At 43.8% G+C, this 5,837-nt stretch overlaps 2 protein-coding genes and 1 long non-coding RNA gene across 3 annotated transcripts in view; 2 read left to right on the plus strand and 1 right to left on the minus strand.

The window, feature by feature from the left end:
• Positions 1-5,837, plus strand: part of LOC140338964 (uncharacterized) — a gene marked incomplete in the record, with an annotated part of 329,302 nt that overhangs the window by 95,827 nt on the left and 227,638 nt on the right.
• The window catches only part of LOC140339145 (uncharacterized), a 37,816-nt gene that overhangs the window by 27,519 nt on the left and 4,460 nt on the right, over positions 1-5,837 (plus strand). The gene's annotated exons all lie outside the window — the stretch shown is intronic.
• On the minus strand, positions 219-3,845 carry LOC140339179 (uncharacterized). The gene is made up of 2 exons (XR_011922400.1): positions 1,521-3,845; positions 219-1,438 (listed from the first exon to the last, which is right to left on the minus strand). It is a non-coding gene; the product is annotated as an uncharacterized lncRNA (long non-coding RNA).

The following is a 5,837-nucleotide window of genomic DNA, read 5'->3' on the forward strand; positions in this document are numbered from 1 at the left end:
ACTCCTAAAGAGATCCCTAGGTGCTATCATTGGATCTGGAGGTGTCTGCCATTGGCTGAGGAAGATGGGTAAATAGCCCAATCCTAAGGATGGCTGATGACAAAGATACAATTTATGATTTGTTAAAATACAGATGTTTTCACGGTATTAATGGGCGTGTCCTGTATGTTGGGTGTAATTTCTATGTTTTCTGTGTATATAAATGCCAGGCTAATCAGTTCAGTTTCTACTAATATATTTATTGAAGGATAAGACATGTTAGGGACCATGGGGTGGTGGTAATCATATTAGGCAGGACACATGGGGGCCACTCATTAGAGAAGATACATTAATACATTGGATTTATCCAGTGGTTGCCTCATGGGTGATCACTTTCCAGGTACAGCAATGTGTAGCTCCTCCTCTGAACATTTCCTTCATTCTACTTCTGGGATGATGGCGCCCCATGGCTGAGGGGTTCATCAGAGTAATCTGTTATCATACCAGTAACCCTTCATTCACCCCATCCACTTGCCCCCGTACCATGCTCTTTGCATGGCCAATCATTTCACCTGGTTGGTCTGAGTATGATGAACAGACTGGAAAGGGGTTGGCCATGAAGGTGACCAGTACCTAAAGTTGGGTAATACCTGCACCTCCCATACCTGGAACAAAACATGCTATAGTAAGCTACAAATAGTAGAGGATGACCTTTGCTGCCCCTTTTTATGCCCCCCCCCCTCCGGAGGGAAGCCCCCAACCACCCACAGAACTGTCCCTCACCAAATACATGAATGGTCCAGGAAAACAGCCTCTACAAATCACTAAATATTAGAGTTACCCCATGGCTAAAGATTGATTGCACGTCTACCTATTGACAGAAAAATGGTGCAGGTGAACTCCTAAGAACTGAAACAATTACAGTCCACCAAAGTCAGCAGCCAATGAGTGGAGCCCAACAAAGCAGTAACAGAGCCTGATTGGTAAAACCAAATCACCTAAAGATTCACAGAAGAGTGTGAAGATCTCTGAAAAACCTTGAATCTGAGCGATTTCCTTAGGTGGACAGAAGATCCACTAAGAACCCCTCAAAACCCGGCCTAGGACGTCTCCATTACTAGGACACACTAGGTTCTAGGCAAGATCGGAGCTCACTTCAGCATGGGCATTCTTAGGGCTACAATTCCAGATTGTACTAGATCAGTGCAGGGGGATTTCTCAAATTGGTTGGCACAAACAGGGTTAAAGTAAGTATGGCAGAGTTACTAGCAAAGTCTTGGTGGGCATGGCACAGATGTAGTCTTGGCCATGTGTAGCATTCACAAGTTCTGAAATGACCTTGGCATGGAAAAAAACTCAAATGAACTTGGTACTGACAGCCTTGTGTAGCGATCACGGGTCAGGCTCAGAGTCCAGTGGCTGAAACAGCTAGCAGACACAGGCGTAAGCAGTCCTGGATCTATAGTAGATAAGTAGAAAACACAAACGTAGTCAAAGCACAAGCCGAGGTTGGTAGCCAATGGTGTAAGTTGGAGACTTACTTTCATCTTCCATTCATCTCCTTCACGAAACCTGATGAGGTTGTAGGCACCTCTTAGGTCTAATTTGGTGAATATTTTAGCTGAACGAAGACTTTCAAGTAGTTCAGGGATTAAGGGTAGAGGATACCAGTTCCTAACTGTAATCCTATTTAATTCCCTGTAGTCAATACATGGACGCAGTGTAGAGTCTTTCTTTTCAACCAAGAACAAGGCTGCCCCTGCTGGAGAGCTCGAGGGCTTGATAAAACCTTTTTCTAAATTCTCATCCAAGTGCTCCTTTAGGACCTTCAATTCTGGCTCGGACAGAGAATAAATGCAAATAAAAAGTATTTCAGCCCCAGGTAGCAACCCTATGGGACAGTCATAAGGGCAAAGTGGAGGCAACTGGTCAGCATTTTTCCTGTCACAGACATCCTGAAATTGACAATATGTGAAGGCAGCTTGTTATATTGCAGAGGATGTGCTACTTTAACTTTACCAGGTGTCCTGGTAGGCAATGTTTTTTTGTACAGAAATCAGACACAAAAGTTATTGTCCGTGCTCCCCAGTTGATAGAGGGATTATGGGCAGCAAACCAAGGAATGCCCAAAATGATTGGAAACTTAGGTGATGCAATTAGCTGAAAGCTGATGATCTCCCGGTGGTCTGATTCAATCTGAAGCTCAAAGGGGAACAGTCTCATGCGTTTTAGGCCCTGAAGATAAAGGTGAGCCATCAACCGTTTACATATCAATTGGTGCTATTTTGTTTCTCATTTCAATATTGTGGGTTTGAGCTAACTCAATGTCCATAAATTTTCCCCTGCTCCAGAGTCTAACAGAGCGGAGCAAGTAAGGTCACAACCTTCAAAGAAGAGTTGAATAGGGACGACGAAGTGCGAGGATTGAGAAGAAATTGTACTTCCATCGTGACTTACCAGTGAGACAGACTGAGCAAAAGAATTTATGTGTTCAGACCCTTTGGGATCAGTGACAGCAATGGTTCTCTTTAATTTGTTTGGGCAGTTAACTGCATAATGTCCAGGAGCCCCGCAGTAAAGACATAAGTTCCCAGAACAACGTCTCTCTTTCTCTTGAGTGGAAATGGATTTCCTAATTGTATCAATCTGCATTGGTTCAGGAGTGTCAGGGTCAGAAAAAACTTTAGGGCCCCTCTGTGCAGGTAGACTAAAGGAAAAACGCCCGCCACCATTATTTCCAAGCCACCTTAGTCTCCCCTTCCTTCTTTCAGTAAGTCTCTGATCAATACGAATACATAACTGGATGAAAGCCTCAAGATCATTAGGGGTGTTTACTCTGGCGAGATCATCTTTAACCTGTTCAGAGAGTTTGCTTGGTTCCATGTGGTATTGGCGATCCAACGTCAAAACACAGCTGTATATTTCGCAACAGAGCGTTTTCCCTGACGCAGGATGTGCAGCTTAGCTTCCGCCGTAGCACAGCAGTTAGGAACATCAAACACTTGGTTCATAGCAGTTATAAATTCACCAAGATCATTTAAAAAGTCACTGTCCTGTTCCACATAAGGGGATGCCCAAGCTAGGGATTCCTCAGTCAGGAGGTTAATTATAAGCAATACTTTTTTTCGCTCATAGGTAAATGCAGAAGATTGTATCTGTAAATAAAAACGACTTTGGTTGAGAAAACCTCTGTATTGTCTGCGATCACTGTTGAATTTGAGAGGTAGAGGCATACGTACGTTGGAGTCTGTGTCTCTGGAACGCAATTTCTATAGTTGCCTCTGCAAACTATTGATCTCTTCTTGTTGACTTCTTACCACATTTTGTAGTTCAGAAAACTTTTCTTGGTAGGTAACACCAAACTTGCAACTCTGCAATTTGCTGCCTGAAGGGGGCCACAGCAGCTGCAACAGCAGACTCCATGTTTTAGGCCAGAATATTCTGTAACGATCAGAGGTCAGGCTCAGAGTCCAGTGGCTGAAACAGCAAGCAGACACAGGCGGAAGCAGTCCAGGATCTATGCACAAGCAGGGGTAGCAGATGAGAAAACACAAACGTAGTCAAACCACAAGCCGAGGTTGGTAGCCAATGGTGTAAGTTGGAGACGGAGTGCCAGGAAGAGTAGTCATTTAAACAGCAGCCAAGGGTCGGTACACAGGTAGCAGTTTGGAGATTGCAATGTAACAGTAGCAGGAAGAGCAAGATATTGCCAGAGCACAATAATCTGGCAACAGGAAGTTCAGAGACATGGCTTAAATAGGAAGTTCATGGGAGGGGCCTGGAGTATTAATGTATCTTTATCCAAGGAATCCAACAGAGCGCAAAAGGCAAACCCTCAAGTGGCGCAGTAGCTAGAGCTGCAGCCAGACCCCGAAGCATCACTGGGTTCAGATCCTGACACCTTGGGTAAATGTTGTGGACAATTTTAGGTTCAGGAGAGACTTCCCTCAAAACAAAACACAGGGACCCTGGCTTCTGGGTTTTAAAGTAAAATTCAGGGTGCCAGACCTCAGAGAGATTCTTTGGGGCTTCAGAGGTAGACAGAGGAGCATGCAAGCTGCTAGACTGTAAATGTTGACTCAGGGTGTTGTACTTCAGAAGAAGACTTTGGATTTCAGCAGGAGACTCGGCTGTTGGACCTCAGAGGCAGACTCTTGATGTTGGACCTTAGAAGAAAATTTAGGGTGGTCGACCTTAGAAGAATAATCAGAATATTGGACCTTAGAGGCATATTTAGAATGTTAGACTTCAGAGGAAGTCTCCAGGTGTTGGGCCTTGGAGGCAGGCTCTTGATGTTGGACCTCTAAGGAGCTGAGGAATTTTGCTGATTCTTGTAGTTAATTATTTTTGTACTTTTGTTATGTTTGTAGATGATTGAATTATGTTGAAACTAGTTGTACTTTTCTTATCAGTAAACTAACGTCCGCTCCCCCCATTTTGCGTTGAAGCTCTCCCTTTCCTCCCTTCAGCCATTTATCTGTTTTCCTGACATGGATATCCTGTTCTAAGAGAACCACAAGGACATTTGTTATGTCTGCTAGTTGTAGTCATGTGATCATACCTTTGAACTTGTATATAAGCTGTGTGCAAACAATAAAGTTTTGAGAATGATCTAACCACATGCTTGAGCTGCGTGTGTTACGTTCTCTCCCGTAGCATAGTTGTAAACAGAAGCTATTAGAGAGAAGTCAGCTGATCGGGGATCAATAGGGGATCGCATTAACAGTTTGCCGTCAGAAGTGGGATATCTACCTACCTTAAAAGGACCAGGATCGGGTAAGAAGAAATTTTCTTTTCTACCTCTGCCCTCCCCTGTAGATATCTTATGAACCTAAGCACTGTGGTAGTGTAGACTCCCTCATAGAAGGACTGGGTCCTTAGGAAGATTTGGGAAATCTTTTATTGAATGTGCACACTCGTGGCTTCTGTTTAATGTATAGAGTATAAGAATTCGGTTGCATGATATAGAAGTATAAGAAATATTGTATATAAGATAAGTTTGTGTACTAATCTGGTTGCCAAGTCAATGCTCACTGCTGTGGTTGCCTCGGGCAAGCAGTAACGTGACCTAAGCTGCATTTTGGTACGCGGTCCTGGGAACAGGACGTCAGCACTGCTACCTGCTGAACTAACAATGACTGTGTTCAACCGTCTAATATTTATACTGTAATTTATACTATGGGGAATACCCAAGGTAAAGGGGAATTCCACAAAGGTGGAACAGCTCCCAGATCCACATAAAAAACATGTAAAGAAACACATTAAAATCAGACAAACAAAAACCCACAGCCATGTCACCTAGTGATGAGGATATTCCTTATAATATTCCAGGGAAAACTCCTGTTGAGTTTGTAAATCACATTATACTTCATAAACTCCTGCTCTGCATAACTTTGATTGCTATTTGGCTAATGATTGTCAGTTCCCAAAGAAAGAAAGGAGAAGAGCAATAGTGAGAATGCAGCAGCTCCATTCCAGCGTCCAGCAGCCCTTCCCTACCAGAAACACAAAATTCAGAGGGAAATGCAGAAACACAAAGGAGAACACAGGATACATAGCACGCCAATGCAGCCACATTCAGCTCACAATTAAAACCACCCCGCCCCAAAGTACCCCATACAATGGGGAGGCAATCCTCATCAAGCATAGGATGCCCACAGGAAGACTCCACCACCACTATGTTACAAATCTTTGACCAGGCTGATGAAAACCCAATAAACACATTAGAAGTAGGACGATTCCTGATAGACTTCTTAGTAGACACAGGAGCGACGTGTTCTGTCCTCCGATCCTGGTCAGGTCCATCTACACCTGGTGGGCCCTCTGTGGGAATAAACGGAGTCATCACCTCTACAAGA

This window comes from Pyxicephalus adspersus, chromosome 10, assembly GCF_032062135.1.
Source record: "Pyxicephalus adspersus chromosome 10, UCB_Pads_2.0, whole genome shotgun sequence".
NCBI lineage: Eukaryota > Metazoa > Chordata > Amphibia > Anura > Pyxicephalidae > Pyxicephalus > Pyxicephalus adspersus.